The sequence below is a fragment of the Cololabis saira genome, chromosome 12, assembly GCF_033807715.1.
Source record: "Cololabis saira isolate AMF1-May2022 chromosome 12, fColSai1.1, whole genome shotgun sequence".
In the NCBI taxonomy this organism is placed as follows: domain Eukaryota; kingdom Metazoa; phylum Chordata; class Actinopteri; order Beloniformes; family Belonidae; genus Cololabis; species Cololabis saira.
Genome location: NC_084598.1, coordinates 24,388,944 through 24,409,189, shown reverse-complemented (window position 1 = coordinate 24,409,189; position 20,246 = coordinate 24,388,944).

Here is a 20,246-nt window from a genome sequence, read left to right as displayed (position 1 = left end):
AGTGTGGCATCATGGACCAAGTAGGGAGCACGTTTCTGGCCTTTATGAGTGACTTTTATAAAACATAAACTGTGCATTTCAAGTGGATTTGCAGCCACTGTGTATGTGTGTGTGTGTGTGTGTGTGTGTGTGTCTGTGTGTGTGTGTGTCTGTGTGTGTGTGTGTGTGAGTGTGTGTGGCTCGTTTAAGTGTCCATGTCACCAGGGCTGCCAACCATGAATTAATGAATCAAGTTGGAAATGTCAAAGCAAGTCCCAGATCGCTCTGCTGTGGTTCAGCTGCAGAGCACTGTCAGCACCAGGCAGCTAACTGATTGTAAGAGGCCTCACTGACAAAACGATCATGCTCGTACAAACATGCACGCACACACACACACACACACACACACACACACACACACACACACACACACACACACACACACACACACACACACACACACACACACACACACACACACACACACACACACACACAGTTGCATGCTCAGATTTTCCTTTTCTCTTGTTAGAAAAAAGGTCATTCATGTCTCCTATTTCGCTTCAGTGGGTGATCAAAACTCTGCTCTCCAGCCCGCAAGGTGTCGGATATGACAGTGATTACCTCATGTTAGTGTTGCTACATCATTATTATGTACACATATTATCCATCTTGTATATGGAAATCTGCGGGAAAGTCCCCTGCAGTCAGACTGACATTATGATCTGATACCTATCAGTGCTGTACAACCCACTCAGATCCATCACACCCCCCCCCACAACTTCATCTGTCTAGATTGTCATTATTAGACAGGGGATGTATGTATTCATATACGAATGTCCTTGGGTAAAAAAGTCATCACACAGATACAGGGGGGGTGATAATCTTCTCTTCTTCACACTGGTTTTCATCACTACCTCAGCTTTCTATGCCTTTCATCACCTTCTCCTATGTGCGTGCCAGCAGCAAAATGTGATTGATAAAGAGATTATAAACAGCTTGCCATGTAGAGCAGCTAAAGAACATCATGTACTCAACTAGTTTGGTAAAGGTACAAAATTACTGCTCAAGAATTCAACTCATGCACACACACATTCAAAGCTGCACAGAATTCAAAAACATAATTAATATCAACTGACTTTTTATTCATTTTATTAAATTCTCTGCATAGTTATACGAGTTTATTGATTTTAAGATCTTACAGAAATTCACACCCCAACCCAGCGGTATAAAGCAAGAACAGCTTAGTCATGAGCACATAAGCAAACAATAAGCAAATAGTAACACATAGCAGACACTTAAGTAGTAGAGGACAAACCAGTACTTTCTGTAGTTTTACTGATGCTAAGATTTCAAATACCCACTTTCATCTAATGATGCTTATATGTATTAGATAACCAAAGAATCAGCCCCAAATTATGTTCAATACTCTACATGCCATATACCTCAAAGTATTCATTGCTTGACATGAATTGGTAGTGTGTTCAAACTTCCAACAGCACAGAGTGTAAATATGTACTGAGGTCTAAAATGATTTTAAAATGGTAGTTGACATTTTTATGGTGTTGGCCATCTTATTGACAAAGAGACTATACCTGTATTTCAAAAGGAATGTTTTGCTGCATGCTATAATCACTTTGCTGATGTTATAATGAAATGTTTTTGGTTAAAAAGAATATCACAGAATAGAAGGAATACAAACATGTCTTCACATATCTGATTATCAGATGTTAACTAAACGCAGTGAACCACTTGAGTCCACACAACCTTCTTCTTCCACAGGGTGTGTCACTTTTGAAAAGAGAGTTATAACTTTGGCTACCCACTTCCAGTGTACAGCTGTAGCAAGATGTGAAATTAGATGCAGATAAAGACCGGATAGATGTACACTGATCTGTTTTTGTTTTATTTTTCTTATCCATTTGTCTGCATATACAGTATTAATGGTTAATACCAAGTTTGGCAAAACCTAAAAGTCTTAATCTTTCAATAGAGGGTTTGTGTGTGTGTGTGTGTGTGTGTGTGTGTGTGTGTGTGTGTGTGTGTGTGTGTGTGTGTGTGTGTGTGTGTGTGTGTGTGTGTGTGTGTGTGTGTGTGTGTGGTTTTCCTTCACCAGCCCTCTTGACATTCTACCATATATTATTGATCCGTATAAAAAAAAACATTCTGCCAAAGAGGACTAAGATCACCAACAGTCAGTACGTTTACATGCACTAACAGAAAGTCGAATTGTTGCCTTTATCCGACCAATTTCAAATTTTTAAAAGCCATATACAGTATATACACCTTATACGGGCTGAACTGAAGCTTTTGAGGTCGAGCTTTTAGTGCCAGATAATACGGTCCTAATTCGAGTTATTCCGGCAAGTATACGCAACCCACGCTGAACCGAGCTACTGACTGCCCCGGGTCTGCTGCAGGAATGGGAATATTAACAATCACGGCATCACAACTACACGGTAACAGAAGAAGAAGAGGGAGACTTTGTGTGCATCTTACCTGCAACATGATCAGGCCTAGTATGTAGAGAATTTACAGTGCCGCTGCTTTGTTAATGTCCATATTTTTGCATGTTGTTGTCCTCCTTAGTGCTTGTTTACTACTTGTACCGGAAGAATGCCAATATGAAAGTGCGTGAGGCACCACCTAGCGTTGAACGCACCTCACTCAATAATCGATTGTCTTCTCGCCAGGGGCGGATTTAGGTGGGGGGAGCGGGGGGTGGGGGATTTCGAGGCCCTGCCCGTAATCTGATAGGCCCCTGAAGTGCCCCTGTTCTGTCAATCAACGGGCAAGCTGAGAATCTGATTATCACTGCTGCAGTTCCACCCCCAAACTGTTGGTGGCGCCTGTTGCGTCAATACAACTGAATAGAAGAAGAAACAGCTGGGTACACTCTAGGTGGGACAAACAGATTATGGTAGACGTTATTGAACAGTTTGAATTGGAGGGAGGGTTCACTTCCTTTTAAAATATTTGTGGCGGGCTGAACGTAACGTAAGGATTGTGTTTTCATTCTGCTTCCAAAGAAAGAGGATGATGTTAAATCAAAGGGAGCCCCTTTCACATAGAGGGCGCAAAGCGCAGACTGCCGCCGGCTTTCCCATTCATTGTGTATGTGCTGCCGCGGCGCAAGAGTGGAGTGCTCTGCCGCCGAGCTCGGCGGCGCGCAAGAGGGCGCCTGCCGCGGCGACTGCCGCGGGGTTTGTGCTGTGCCTGCCTGCCCGAATTAAACATTTTTTAAATTCACCGCTTAAAGCGGTTTTCACATAGACCGCGGTTTGCGCCGCACACACTGCCGGGTGGGCGCAGAGTGAGTGCAGAGTCGGCGCAGAACAAGGCGCAGAGCAAGGCGCGCATCGCGCACATATTTGTTGCAAGTTGCTAGGCGACCGAAAAAAGTTTTTCCAGTCTGGCGCCCTTTTCCCACTCGTTTGGATGTACAGTAGCCTGTAGCTAGGTTTGAAAAATGTATCTGTCCCTGCTTCAAAGAAAAGCCCTGGCTTTTGTTCTTCTTCTTCTGAGGAGGAGACGAGCAGCAGCAGCAAGGAGGGTATGGGTCCATTTAATCCTCATGAGAAGACAGGATTTGGGGGAATACAGGCTCGTTCGGGAGCTACAGCTCCATGATGAGCTTCCAGGTACTTCAGGCTGAGCAGGGAGCAGTTTGACAGCCTGTTGGGGAGAGTTGGTCCAAGCCTCAGCAGGATGATTCCACCACCTTCTCTCCTATTGGACGCGCTGAGATGTTGTCAGACAGTCGCGCCGCAACACCGCGGCATGCGTCCTCTCGCACGCGCTGCGGCAGAGCGGTTCGCTCTTCGCCGCGGTAGCACATACACAATGAATGGGAAAGCCGTCGGCGGTCGCTGCTGTGCACCCTCTATGTGAAAGGGGCTTAATACTGTTGGCCCCTGAAGGTTACATTTGGCCCCATAATGGCCCCTGTTTCAGAAAAATAGAACCGCCAGTGCTTCTCGCACATGTATACTTGGATTTCTGTGAACATCTAGTTTAATCCTTAGCTAGATTGTTGCCAATAGCTTGATTTAGATGTGCATGTAATCACACTAAGTGGAATGCAAAAGACAAGGACAGAGTGGGACATGAAACAGAAGGAAATAAAAGGTTGGACAGTGATGGGTGCATAGTGACTGTGTGATGTGTTGTAGTAAATGTGTTGTGTTGGAATAAAAGGAGACTGAAACATGACCTTCAAACATAGGTCAACCAGATATTTACCAATAGTAGAGGACAGAGAGAAGGGGAGGAACATTCCCCCTTCACTTGTTCAAAAAAACAACATACAAAAAAAAGCACTTTTTCAAATTCATATTACCTTAATATTTTGTCAGTTTAAACTTTATGTCTTTGAGGTAGTACTGCAGATCATTTGGTTTGTGGTGTTGAAGTAATCTGGTTAAAACTTTCTAAAACAAGCAATAGTTATATTAGTATTAGTCTGTATATTGTATTTACTGGCTAAATTAAGCTATACAAGACTTAAAACTAAGATGCCTAGTCTTTGGAAGAAAATTATACTAAATGTATATAATATTGTGTTAGTATTTACATCACCTATTAGATTTTATTGAATAAATTAATATTACATATATCATTTCTATAATATTATTAAAATATTAAATCGCAATCACAATATCAGGGAAAAAATTGCAATTAGATCATTTTCCAAAAAATTGTTCAGCCCTACGTTTGAGACCGGAGATCAGAAATAAATTAAAGGCATTCCATGCATCAACAAAAAAAAGTTGTCGTTGACAAATTTTAATCATTGATTCAAATGCTGTGATGGAAATAATGTCCTTTCTGGTGTTGGGGTCAGTTTCAACCCATTTGAAATATAAGATTATAAAACAATAATTATTGCCAACATTGAAATCATAAACACACTAACACTGCCAGTTAACAGCCTACTGACAGCCAGCTTCTCGCCTTTTATTGAAAGCCACTAACATTTTGCATCCAGACGGACATGTACAGATATGTAACGCATGTAAAGATCAACTCAGTTTGGAGTTGGTGACTTCCAGATCACACATCTCCAATTTGCTGCATGCAAGAATTTCCAAGCCAACAAGACATATTTTTTTGGAAGATGTGGCAGAGGACACAGAGCAGCATAGTGAGATGGACGGGCAGGAGGAGGACAATATAATAACCAGGAGACACAGACACATCTGAGTCTGAATATCCCACTCCTGCTGGAACCTACAAGTCCAAATGTGGTAGCATCTGTTAAAGCTCAGTACCTTCTGGCTTACATGGCAGGGCAGCTACTGCAATTGTCCTCAAAATAACCACTGGGATCATTTTGATGACCACTGATCATCATTAGGTCCACTGATGTGTAACCCAGGGCCAGAGGGGGCAGTAGATGAGCGTTTTGTCCCTTTTTCGTGGAAACCAGCAGGGCCAGCAAATATGGCATAAATAGTCTTGGCAGCCTGTAATGAAAAAAAACACAAAACATCTAGGCATGTAATCTACAGATTTGTATAGGAAAAGTTACATGTGGAATACCTGAGGAACATTTTTTAAAAGGAAAATTTGTTGTCCACAATATGACTACTGCAAGGTCATAATATCACACATAACAAAACAGTTGTAAACACCCATAACACCACATATGCTGCTTTAGTATTAATAGTATTAAGTTAGAATATAAATGAAACAATTTTTTGTATGTATTCTAATATTTCACACTGTAGTCTGATATTATTTAAACTTTTGATTTATTCATAAAATTCCCTTATGGTTCATTTTAGCATTTTTTTAGAATAAAAGTGAGAGATATGTTGTAAAAATATGAAAATAAATATTTTCATGGATTAGGAAGTCTAACAAGGCAACCAAGATTTAGGAATCAAATTGGATGATAATCTATGTTTTGAAGGTATATTTTTGACTGACTAAAGACACAGGTCAAAACGTTAACATAAGAGATAGGAACGGAGAACTAATAAAAGAGGAAGGTCAAAGCTGCACAGAGAAACTTTAGCTATTTTTATCTCAGTGAGTCCCCCTAAAAGTGTGGAGGTTAAGTTTTACTTTTGTTTGTTCTCTTGCTCCGTCACTCTCATTTTCTCTTCCGTAATTACTCTCATGAGTCTAGGTCACCTCTGCCATTGTCTGTGAGCTAGTTTCATCATTGTTGATGTGTGACATAGTACCGTGAAGGGGTATGGAGTTGTCACAAAAGGTCCAAATTAACTTTGGGTGTTTTTTGCTGCTAGCAGGGACAGCAAACCACAAGACCTAGAGGAGTTGTTCTGCAAGTATGCAAATATTCTAATAATAATAATTCTAATAATATAAAACTGAAAGTACATTTTAACATGAACAAAAGCCCTTTGTGTTGCTTTATCATGTGTCCATAGAAATTTAAAGTGGCCAGTGCTTAGTCCATGTGTTCACACCTTGTATCAAATTGTTTACCCAAACGCATTAAACTCGCATGCCATTTTCATTTGCAAAAACAGGACACTGAATATCTAGGCAGCTAATGGAAATATCTAGGCATCATCCGAAGGAAAAAAAAAACAAGAGAAGAAGATCCACCACAGATTTTATTAATTTATTTTTTACTTTTTGAACTTCATTAAGCTAATGATATTTACTATATAAATCAGGCGGTATATGGTGCAAGGAAAGATTCCCCTACAAAAAAACAAAGAAGAAATCAAATCAAAAAGAGCCTTATTGTGGTCATTCACTTGCAAAATCAAATGAGTCATGCCCTAAGCTGCTGGCGTTAGTTTAGGAGACTGTCCCTGAATCCGTCCCAGGGCGCTTTGATGTTCAAACTACAAAGAGAATGTGGACAAAGTGCCCTAGATCCAACAATGGGTCTGAATCCATCCTGGAAAGTGTTCAGACCTTGAATTAGTGCTGGACACTTGTGATCGGATATCTTAGGAAGTATTTTAATGCAAGGTCTCAATTGGCACTGTGTCCATAGCGGAAGGATACAGTATATATTGGCTTATTGATATAAAGTATTTTTTATTTCCATGTTTAGCACTTTTGTTAGTGTATGTTCTTTTTAAAAGGGCTTTATAAATAAAGTTTGCTTGACTTGACTTGTCTCAAAAGAATAAATGCCAAAAGTGTGAAGACAATCAGTCAGTTCTCCCACAGGTAACAGATGTCCAAATCAGAGGATGAGTACAGTTCTGTCACTCATTGTTTGCGCCTAAAGGCCTGAAGCTTTTGGAATATTTCCAAGCGAGTGCATGATGCGTTTTCCACAGACTACGCACATATGGTACGTATTTCCGTCAGCTGCTCTTAATATGTGTCCCAGAGCAGTGACTCAGCAGTGAATAACCTAGTTCCTGACAGAGGGGGTGTTCTGTATGACTGAACACCAGCCAGAAGCTTACAGACGTGGACACATTTGTTTGTACCATTACAGCTAGTTGAAAGAAAGGTTCATCACTCCTGAAGGAGTGCTTAAATTAAAAGCAATTGTCTTGTGCCTGAAATTCCTTTTAATTTGTGATAGAAATAAAACAATATTAATCACAAATCAGAAATGGCTTTTTTTCACCAAATGTACAATGTACACAGGAATTAGACCTGGTAAAAACATCACCACTGAGCAATTAAATAACAAATTAGAAATAAAAATGGAAAAAAAAATAGAATTAAAGCAGCAAGCAGCGATGAACGGGCCCTCGCACCCGTGTGCATGTAGATGTCTTCAGGCCTGGACATTTAGCGGATGACACCACCCACGACTCTCTATATCAAACCATTCAAAAGTTATGGCAGAAAGTAGGAACTATCATATATCAACCAATCAGATGAAGGGGCAGGGCTAATTTGCAGCAATTATGTTCAAGGACTCAAAACCGAGTCCGATGACAATCAGGAGAAGGGGCGGGGCTAATTCATGCCAATGAAGGTCAAGTGCTCAATACCGAGTCCGATGACACCACCCACGAGTCTTTATGTCAAACCATTCAAAAGTTATGGCAGAAAGTAGGAACTATCAAAAATGAAGGGGGGGGGCACGCTTTTTGGCGTCTATCGTCACCACGGTAACGCTTTTGACTGCAAAAAGTAATGTGCGTCGTCGCAGGATGGAGACGCACATTTTGATGTATAACACACCTGGATGCACGTTATGGTTCGGGCCGTATTAACTGCCGAAGGAATGGCATGAATTGCGCCAAAATTACACAATTAAATAAAAATGGCCGACTTCCTGTTCGGCTTCGGCCATGGCACCAAGAGACTTTTCTTTAAGTTGCGACATGATACAGGTGTGTACCGATTTTCGTGAATGTACGTCAAACCATATTGTGGGGCTTAAGGCACAAAGTTTTCTAGGGGGCGCTGTTGAGCCATTTTAACACGGCCATTCATGCAAACCATTAAATATCAGATTTTTCGCCAGGCCTGGCTTGTGTACAAAATTTGGTGACTTTTGGGGCACGTTTAGGGGGGCAAAAAGGCCCTCCTTTCGTCGGAAAAATAAAACGAGGAAAAAAAAAATTCCTACTGATACAATAGGGCCTTCGCACTGTAAGTGCTTGGGCCCTAATTACGTGCATTGTGGGTTTTACTTTAAACTATTGTTTAACTTACAGATGTATCTGATTTTTTAAATTTTTTTTATCAATCCTTCAGGCCATTTAAAAGACTGAAAACTTGTAGTTTTGTAGTTTCAATCAGTAATATCAGTCAATACGTTTACATGCACAGAAAGTCTAATTGCCTTAACCCGACCGATATCCAATTTTTAAAAGTTAGGTATACACTTTAACCGGGTTGTAGTCAAACCAAACTGAAGTTCTTGAGATTGAGCTATTAGTGCCAGATAATGCGGTCCTAATTCCGGTCCTAAATTATTCCGGCATGTATACACAACCCACGCTTAGCCGAGCTAGTGACTGACCGGGGACTTCCAGAAGTGACGACACTGCAAAAGCCAGGATATCAAAACAGTAGGAGAAGAAAACGAAGAAGGAACTGGAAGAATGCCAACGCGAAAGTGCGTTCGGCGCCACCTAGCATCGTAGAGTCGAACGCACCTCACTCAATAATTGATTGTCTTCTCACGCATGTATAGCCTACTTGGATTTCTTGAAAGTTTCAGTTTAACTTCAGTTTAGCTTAGCAATATTGTTGCATGTAACCGCACAGAGTGTGTGCACTGCACTGAACACAGATAAAGAAAGTCTAAGTAGCTCACAAAGTAAATTACAGAAAACCAAAGGTGTTACAGGTGAAGAATAAAAGACCATGTCCAAAATGCTTAAAATTCTTAATCTTAGATCCATGGGTTTGTAGCGGAGGAAATGCAACCTAAGGTTGATCAGAGGAATAGCGCAGATGTTAAATAAAGAGCTAAGGAAAACAGCCAAGAACATAAACTGGACTCCAAGGTCAAGGTGCGTCAATCTGTTCTCACCATCCATTGTCCTGTGAACAACAATCAACTGTAAAAAAGAAGACTGAGGACTATCATAGAAAAACATAAAAAATACTAACTTGAATCAAAAAAAATGTAGTTTGTGTCAAAAATAGACCAAATATTGATGATGCATCTAACTTCTTTTCGTTTGTTTAGTAATTATTATGTTATTTCACAGACTGTGCTGTTTCTTTCTCTTGATGAATGCATAAAAAATGTGTCTCCTCAGATTTTAAAGTGTTTTATTAAAAGTACTTATTTGCCTCCCTTTACCTGACTTAAACAATTAAAAACATAACTTTTGCATGTAGACAAGACTGAATGGCATCCATACATCCATCCATACATCCATCCCAGTTTTGAGCAAAAACACTAGTATACCCATCATTATGCGTTACTCTTTACAATAGCAATATCATGCTTCTAATCTCCTGCTCACATAAAACTGGTAATTGCATAATTTCTTCCTCAAAATACAGACTTACATGTACACCTGTGAAAACACAGAGCTGTATTTCTGTTTGTATGCTGATATAATTTATGATGTTCAGGCAGCTTGTAATGATTATGAAGGGTTACAGTTATTCAGTTATTACTATGAGAGAAGCTCTTTCTCCACGTAATACTGTTCCTGAGAGAATAGAACTTTATCGTTAAATCTACCTTTTTCTTTTTATTTGAATCTATAAAATTTACAGTCAGTATGCAAATCATATCTGTGAAGAGATGGGAGAAAAAGTGATGATCATTACGTTTGTCTGAGAAAGCTTCTGCACCTGTACTCGTCTTGACAGCAGCATCTTCCTAGAGGTCAGAATACGCCGCTGGTCTATTTGAAACACCTTTACAAGGTTTTATTTAATACACTTGCCACTTGGTTGCAAAGTTCCAAAAATGAATGGATCTGTTTGACAAATTCAACAACTACCTCAAAAGTGTTGTTTTTCTATCCATGTCACACTTTTAGTTTTTAGTTTGTTTTATTTTTAAACCCTGTCTCCTTGTCTTTCAATTATGTCTTGAATTCCCTTCTTCCCATCTGCCCTGATTGTGTGCACCTGTGTTTCGTCAAGCCTTTTGTGTATATCTTGTCTTGTCTTTTCCTTGCTCCCTGCTGGTCTGTACTGTTTAGTTCTGTTAAGTTTTTGGGTTTCTCTAGTAGTAAGCTCTTGTGTTTTCTGTTAACCCTGTACTGCAGCAGTAATAATCATAATATTCACTCAGTGAATGTACATAATCACTTGCTTGCTCGTTGTTCCGTTGTATCCTCAGATCTCGCCAGAATAAAGACTGATTTATGGTTCCGCGTTACACCACCGCTTACGGTGCCTGTCGCCGCATACCCTACGCAGTAGGCTCTGCGTCGATTTAATGCGGAACCATAAATCGCCGGCGGCTCTTCTCATCCCCGAAAACATCAGAGCAAATTTCTTAACAGGCGTTATTCGGTTAAACTGAGCCCAGGTTGGGGATCTTAACGGTTACTTTTACGCCTGAAAAAATATTAAAACTTAATAAAGTGGCATATTAACACCGCTACAGCGGAAATTAAAACAGCTTCTAGCTTGCTTTTAGCTCTCGGCTTCCTGATATGGTGTGACGTATGTGCAAACATAACTACGCAGTCGCTTACGTACCCGAACGTAAACCACGCAGTGACGTAGCAAGTGGTGTCCCAATCCCTAGGGAAGATTACAAGGGCCCTACGCTTGTGGCTTCATTTTTAGGGTGAAGTGGTAGTGGGTGAGGGCTAGTGGTAGTGAGTGAGGGCTAGTGGTAGAAAGTAGGGTGAACATTGGGATTGGCCCTTACTCTACAACCATAGAATGTCTGTTTTTTTTATTTAAAAAAAAAAAAAAATGTTATCCCTGATTTTTTTTTTTTCACCCCATTGCTCTTACCTAAGTCAGTCCTGGGCAATGCTCTCCCTCTGCCAACCCCGGGAGGGCCCCGCACTGAGCTCAGGTCTCCTCCTTACCTGACAAGTGAGCAGGCCGCTTCTTTTCACCCGACAAGGTTGGCCTTCTCTGCCCTGGCAGCCCAGGACTGCTGCATGTTTTTGTGAGGGTATCTCACATTAGCATCCCAAGAGAAACGGGGAGAAAATGCAAACTCCACACAGTAAGGCTCTTTTGCCAACCCCACCCAGGGTGTAGGTGCTGGGGGGAAATAAACACGCCCTCAACACCCACAGCGTCCCCGGCGAGAATTCAACCCAGGACCTTCTAGCTGTGAGGCGGCTACACTACCGGCTGCCACCGTGCCCCCTTGTTTTTTGTTTTTTTTCTAATATGTTTAAGATGATAAGTTGACTCTGATGTGGACACCAAAGGCGCTTTATAGTGATATTGACCTAGGAATGTGGTTGCCCCTGGGGGGCGGTGGCCATGAGTGTGAAAGCCCATTGAAAGCTGCTTGCAGCTTTAATTCTTTTGGGTATTGCATTTTGGTTATCATAGGACAATTGGAATACAATTATATGCAGTAGCCTAATAATCAGATGTGTCTTTATGTTTGTTTCCTTGTTTTGTTGCCTTAGTTCTCAATGGTCTGGAAGCAAGGACTTCCATTTTACCAAATACGGAAGAAAAGTTCAGGGATAAAAACTTCTTTATATTCAAAAACATCACAAGCTGTCATGTGCAACCAATTCACGGCTTGTGATGTTACACTCTTTCTGAACCCCCTATCACTGTGCATTACCTATAAGATAGATTTTCTTCTCCCAAATAGGGCTTAAGGGTATGCTGAGTTTGGGATGTAGTTGAGTGTCTTTACTGCAGTTCCCTGCTTAAAGGGGACCTATTATGGCATTTAATGTATATTTTAAACAGGCCTTGAATGTCTTAAAAACAATCAAAAGCTTATTTATTCTACATAAATCAGAAATTCAGCCTCTGGGCCATGTCTCTATTTTTACCGCTTCTAGCCTCCTTTTCTATGAGGGATTCTGAGGGGAGGGGAGGCTATGAGGATGAAGCTCTGTGCTGATTGGCTGCCTGAATGACGTGTAGCACGGGAGGGCACAAAGCCTCTCCGGCCAGAAGAGCAGCCGGCTACGTAAACTATTAAACCGTGTCCCATGCGAGCGAGCGTCAGCGACAAAATAAATTCCATAAAGCCTGAATTACGGTTCTGCGTACCCTATGCCGTAGGCTCTGCGTTGGTGTAACGCAGAACCATAAATCAGCTTTTAGTCACCTGAAGAGGGGAACGGGTCACCTCGTCTTCACACTAATTCACACAGGAAGATTTAATTGAATTCTAAACAGGTACACCACAGTTCTTTACTCCGATTCCTCATCATTTCATTTCTTATGTTACAAGACAAATGAATCATGTTAACTGTAAAGAAATCACAACACTGAATGTTCACAAATGGCAACTTTATTGTTAAAAAAAATAAAATAACATAAGTTGTATATAAATAACATTTATGCACTATTGCTGGCTCAAGGAAGGACCGTGCGTCTTCTGAAGGTGTCGTTGAACAGCTTCAGGTGCTTGGAAGATCTGAAACCATAAACAGAAGAAAAATGTATTACGGTACTAATAGAGCTCTGTAACACCGGATCTAAGCTAAATACTTAGCCCATGCAAAGATCATACTTGTAGACAAATATAAATAACATAAAAAAATAACGTCACTTACCGCTGACTCGTGTGCAGCTGGGTCCGTACTGTTGGTACCTATTTTATGAGGGTAAGTGTTGATGCGAAACCTAATTTTTACTGTCCCTTGTTGTTCAAACAGCCACCGCTTCGGAACAATGGCGGAAGCTCCGGCCGGCGAAGTTAGTTGGGGGCGTGGTTTCATGTAGCGGAGGAGACCGAGGCGTGGTTTGCATTTTGCTTACGTAACGAAGATGCACAAATCTGAACGGCTCGTAAAAGTCACATGACACTGGACAGCTCAGCCGGGCGGGGTGACCGGACCCTGCAGAATTTGGCTGCTTTCCTCCTTCTCTGTGTTGGCAGGGTGAGGGGGGACCACTTTATACATGTTAAAGCAAGAAAAAAACTTTTTTTTCATAATAGGTCCCCTTAAAAGTGATCTCAAGAGGAATTCACTGTTGACCTTAATCCTAAAACAGCAGTTAACCTTACTAGTCATCAACTGTCACTTCAGTGTCCTTACTATTATTCAGGTCCACCTTAGCCTCACTGTTTTAGGGCTACATTATTTGAGGGCCTTACCACTGACATGAAGATGACTTGAATTTCTTTCTGGTAGCGTGTGGGATGATAAAAGTTTTTTTTTTTTTTTTACAACTTGAAAAAGTTGCGTGGGTCATGGACTTCATGGACTTATTAAAGTGTGCAAAGTGTAACTTGAATGTCTCCTTGAAATTCCCCCTTAAGGTTGCTCCAATAGACATTGTGAGAAGGTGATATTGGTGGGGTTGGTGTTTGTTGACCCACTTTTCCATCTTCATTAACATTCTGTTTTCCATTTATATTTTCGGTTTGTTAAATATATCTATATTCACGCACTTCCCCCTCCTCGGAGTCAGGTTAACCATTAATGGCTCCTGAGCGGAGGTGTGTGCAGCACCAGGTGTGTTTGGTTACCTGAACGAGAGTAGGAGGCACGAGCCATAGTGGGCGGGGGGGTGTCGAGTGTCGAGTTGGGATAATGGTTTTATGGTCAATTTGGGGAAATAACAAAATTTGAAAGTTATTGAATTCTTTCTTGAAAGTTTTTTTTTCACCATCCAAACCAGTATTCTGTCGTAAACAGTCTCAATTATTTCTACCACAAGATTTAGTAAATTGTACTTCAATTCAGTTTCTTGAAAAGCTATCAATTACAGATCACAAGGAAAAAGTTAAGAGGCATTAATAAGTGAGTACATGTATAATTTTTAGCTAGGTTGATCTTTATTGATTGTGTCTGAAAACACATTACAACATCTTTTTTTCCTATTTTTTTTCTCTATGTTGTATTATAATCTGTTATAAGGAAAAAGAACATCTGTAAACTTCTGGCTTAACTTCTATATTAAGACTAAAAAGTTTCATATGTTAAATTTACCAATAAAATGCACTCTACATTGGATAAGGTATAACACTTAAATCCTTGTGATGCTACAATTTTTTTTGCAACACTACATGAACACTGTGACAGCTGGAAGACAGTGAAATTACATTACCATGACAACACAATCTGTTCGGTGCCTTGTGCTCTTGCTTGTCATGAACTGTTGTTATAATTTGTAGATGACTAGAGCAAAAAGTAAACATTTATGATCACTAACGCTGCACTGGCGATGCCTTGATCAAATAAACACAGGGCTTATTTTAAATAAATTCCTGTAAATTCCAATTACGTGGTCAGGCGTATCTTAAAAGTCACCTTGGACTTCAGAGAAAACTGTTCCTAGTACTGACACTTTACATCTGACATCCCTGCCTTCAGTTTCACAAAGCTGTGTCCCTTTCCTTCTACACTCTAATCTCTGGCCAGGTCCTTAACTACATGCTAATATATGCTAATCCTCCTTGAATTTACACACCACTTTTAGCCAGTGAGTTCAGCTAGAACAAAAAGCTGGCGGTAACCTCTCTCATGTCACCCAGCCACTGTAGCTCAAGATAAGTCTGTCAGCGAAAGAGGACGTGCACAGAGACACACTCAGCCTTCAAAACATGTCCTGCTGTGTAGGTTTCATTTTTTCCCTTCTTCTTTTTCTTTTTAAAAACTTTAACCCTGCTATTTGAATAAAAAAGTAGCTATAGGCTGAGAATTATTCAGTTTCATATATGTTTGCGTTACAGTGGCCTTTAAGCTAATGCAACTGTCCTAAGTCTCATCTAAAGGGGCATTTTTCTTCCAAGCTGAATTGGTCATACTCACCAAAGGATCCCTGCACCACTAGATTATTCTTTTTACCCCTTTCTGTAAGAGGAAGGCTGAGTGTGAAAAGCCTGGTTAACCTCAGTCAGGGCCTTGGGGGATACAGTACTGCATGCTACATCTCAGAGGCTTAATGATGGCTCACACTCAGCTAGAGCTCGACTCAGCTTCCACTGTGTGAGTGTACGTGGACTGTGTGCACCTGTCTTTGGTGGTATGTCTGATTATACATCTGAATATGCCTGTGTGTGTGTTTCAAAGATCAAGGGGTTAACTACATGGGGCATTATGTCAAAAGCGGGTCTATGGTTGGCAAAAACACTACCGAATCCCCTCAGCTGTTACCATGGAGACTGCACTGCTAATTCTCCACTGTTCCACAACCCAACAGCCCTGCTTTTGTTATTAGTGTTATGTACATTGACACCGTCCTTTCTGGAACTTACTGTTGAAGAAAAATATATTTTAAATTGCAATGCTGTCACTCAGCTCAGACATATTTTATTCACACTGGACAGATCTACATCGCAACAATCAAATTCCCTCAGAGGGCTTTACACTCTACAGAGCATATGACACTCGTATACCAAAGATGTTTTAACGTGGAAAAAAGAGTGAAAAAACAGGGAATGGGACACTGATTACTTACATGATTTCATGGTCTAAGGTTTTTGTTGGCCTTGTTTTTCCTGTGCTTTACAATCTCTGTTTTTTTTGTTTTTACTGTTGTGGTTTCAGGGTTTATGTTATTGATCAAGATTCTGTAAGGATTTTTGGTTTTGGTTTTGTTATTTCGTTTCCCTGATTGTCACACTCACTGGCCATGTTATGAGGTATATCTAGTTTCCTGTTTTTCCTCCTTCCCTCGGTTTTTCTCACCTGTTTCCTGCCTGCTCTTCCTAGATTTTAGGTTATTGGATTTCCTACTTTTAGGACGTCGTTTGCTTATTCTGCTTTCTAGCCTCCTGCTTTGAGGTACTCCAACACGAGGACCTTCTGACCTTCTTCTGAAAGACAATTGAGACTCTGATTTGAACAACTAGAATTACTAATCTGATGTTACTAATCTGATTATACAAGCAATCTCCCCCTGAGCCAAAAAAACTGAAGCTACTGTATGTGTCCTGATTCAAAATAAAAGCCATTAAAAGTATATCTCACACATCGTTAAGGAGAAACCCCTTTTAGGCATGTACTGCTTTTCATTAATTGGACATCAACTTAACATGTTTATGTGAAAGGGAGTCTGGTAATATCTCAGCTACACAAGTCGTCACAAAAGGTGAAAGCAACGTTTTTGGCACACAGCGTTGCCATTTTAACCTCTGCATTTATGACCTGGTCTGCCTTGGTGGTATTTCTAGTCACAAATGCTGACATCGTCCAGGCAAGTGTCTTTGCCTCTAGCCAGCCCTTGTGCTTGGTGGCTTTTTCATGCTTATTGACCTTGTTCCTTCCCCCATGAGAGACACTAAAACCACAGTTACAAATCTTACAGAATGCATGACAGTGTCCCACCCTGCTCCTCTTTAAGAAAATAAATTTGCTGTCCCATTTTTCGAGATACAGGACTGTCTCAGAAAATTAGAATATTGTGATAAAGTTCTTTATTTTCTGTAATGCAATAAAAAAAAAAAAATCACAATATTCTAATTTTCTGAGACAGTCCTGTATTTACACAATTTCTTTGTTTTTGGGCAGGAATGCCTGCCCCTTTGTCACATCCATCCATCTCTCTCCTTTGTTTCTCCGGGTTGGTTCCCGCTGTCAGCACTAACCTCAAGACAACTGCCACCCAGGCTACTATTGGTTTCAGTTTCATGATGCTAGTGACAGAGTTCAGTTAGGAGAGCCAGAGGAATTTATTATTTATATTATATTGTAATACGTAGTGTTTTCTCTACATTCATTTAAGAGTGGCAGGCCACCATTCCTAAATCTTGGCCGCTGCCGCTCCTTTAAATGTATTTATTTATTTATTTATTTATCATCGCAAATGCACCACCATTGCACGTCTCCACCCTCACAGCAGAGTCCTGCACTGGGTTGAATACTAAGGTAAGCTACAGACAACTATTTTGCTCTGAGCGCAACCTTGAAAGTGATATTATGCCAGGTAATAGGTGTCCTCTTGGAAAATAGGCCAGCAACATACCTGAGAAAAGGTAGATTTATTAGCTTAAAGCAGCACAACGTAACTTTCAGCTTTTCTGAGTTTGGCGGCATCTTTTGAACAAAAGCGGTAGTGCTTTACCAGAAAGAACACTACGTTTCCCATGAGCACCAGCGCGTACTGCCGGAAAACTCCTGTCCCGTTGCGTGGATTTGTTTTGAGAGAAGATGGGACGCTTTTCTGTTTCACCAAGTGAACAGACGGAACGCAAAAAAAAAGATGTTAAACTGCTGGAAAGGAACTGGAATTTTCCTGGGATACCTTAAACAAGGAAGCCAGGGATCGGTATATGGAGAAAATAATGATTATTAACGGTCTGGATCCATATGAAATCTCTACGAATGGAGCTCCTCGTCGGAGCGCCACTCTTTAGAAGGATTTACTGCCGTAGTTCTGCAGAACCCACGTCTCCGGATACCTTGTTTAGGAGTGTTTGGCAGCTGCTTTGGTAAATGTTTGACTCGCCATGTGTTTCAATAAATTAGCATTATAGTACAACATACAGTACATGTTTTGTATTACTCTTACTTTTCTTTTCTTTTTTTTTGACTGCTTTGAAGAGGCTCCGAGGCGTGAGCAATATTTTTTTTTCCTTGTGAGTTTATTTTTTTTACTCTTCAGCTACAAATCAAATAGTTAATATTTTTTCCTCAACAAAATTAATCGCACTGCAGAGAGCTGGCCAACAACTGCGTTTAGCTGGAGTGGTGGGGAATAAAACCCGTTTGAATGATCCAACCCCGGTCTGTGAGTGTTTGTTTGTGGTTTAATAAACCTGTGTTTTGATCCGACGCCACTCTGTGCGTGTTTGTTTGTTTACTGAGGAACGTTATGTTGGTCGGACTCGTTACAGCCGCGATCCAACCGAGCCGACGACTCTTTTACTCTTTTAATTTGTTATCTCAGATAATTGGCCGGCCTCCGTGGTTCTGCCTCCAAGCAGGAAAGCGTTGAAAAGTTTAACCATTAGTGATCTTTTCCCCACGTCTGTTGTGTGGAGCTGCTGCAGCCACAACGCAGCAACGGGTTACCAGCTTCTGCTGAGCTGCGCTCCAAGCCCCGCCCATTTTCGTCTCGACTACGAATCGGGAAGGAGGGGGAAGTGACGTATGCCGTAAAGCAGTCAAAGCCGTAAAAATGTGTAGTTTTTTAGTGTGGCAGGGTTCCTACCATGCTCCTCAAAGTTACATAGTGCCAGTGAAGGCGATACAGACCCCTCAGACCATGACAGAGGTGTCATTAAACCTGTTGGAAGTTGATGTACCATCACAATGACTCTGGAAATATGATATTAAGGTGGAAAAGTTACATAGTGCCGCTTTAAGATAACTCATAATAGATTTTACAAGTTAAATAGACATTCTCAAAATATTGATGGTCAGCTAATGTTACGTAACATATCGGTGCCAAGTCATTGTTGCTAACTTGAGTAAACTAATTGATAGCATTAAGATGTCAACTTAACAGTGTGAACTGTGAGAGGGACATTTCACCAATGAATAGGGTAAGACATTTCATCATATATCAGACAATTTTAAAATGAGTAGGGTGTAGGAAGTTGAGAGAAATAATCTCATTATTATTTCCATTTGTAGGTGAAGATTGACTTGAGAAACAGGCTTTAGGGGCCTGTATGTTCAACGGGTTTCCATACAACAGAGCTTTAGAGCTGTTTTACAAAAAAAAACAGAAAAATCCAATGTTCTTAGCCTGGCTACAAACTTTGCCACTGATTTTCTGTAAAGGAATTATTATTTATTGTTTTTATTTATTAAGCTTTTAGTTTTACATTCTGCCTTGAAAATGCCATTTTCAACTGTCTATTGAATAAATAGTTTGTAACAGTAAAATCTGGAGTTGAGTGTCATTTCTTTATGCCACAACGAATCCCAACGGAGAGCCTTCCTCTGTTGCGGACGACAACGGGAAAGAGGGGTGAAATACGGTTTCCCGCCGAAACGGGAGACATGGCAGTTATGCACAGATTACAAGACCTGTGATTCCCCTGTTCTGCATCATTTCTGGCACCTCACTTTCCACTTTGTCTCTTCTGCTAGACCTGTTTAAAAAGCATTCAGGCCACCCCGTCCAATAACCTTTCTTTACAATGCAATATTTGCAGTAAAAGCATTTGCTGTTCCCAATCATCAGCTCCAACATCATCATCCCGCATACTGTAGAAAAACAAACTCAAAGGTAAACACTCAACCAGAAATTTCCCCTGATTCCACAAAATAGCCTTCAGAGGTGAAATACCCTCTAGTTATTTAGTAGCGAATTGATTGTGGCACTTTCACCTTAATGCAGAACTTTGAAGGTAGACAATGGCATTGAGACGATGGTTTTCCTTTTGCATCGAGTTGACAGAGAAGCATAAACCAGGCTTAAGACAGACCAAGTAACAATAACAAGAATCACGGCACAAGTCTGGACTGCTGCAGTCAGGCTAGCTGACAGTCTTACCTGGGCCCCGGACAAAATAATCTAAGATGGGCCCCCCTGCGCCCGGATCTCTCCTTCTCCCTCTTCCTCTCCCCTCCCTCTGCTCTTCAGGTTTTTATACAAGCTAATGGACGTTAACATTAGAGCTAGCCAGTTAGGTTAAGTTACAAGGTTGGTAAACCTTGGCTGCGCTGTTTCTTAACTTGCTCTACGCTGACTTTATTAATTCCAGCTTCACCGTCACCCCCTTTTTAAAATATTTGTGTAGAGAATCTCTGAGGCCTCTATTTTCTTCTTCTCTTCTTCTCTTCTTCTCTTTTCTCTTCTTTCTTTTCTTTTCTGAGCACCAGACT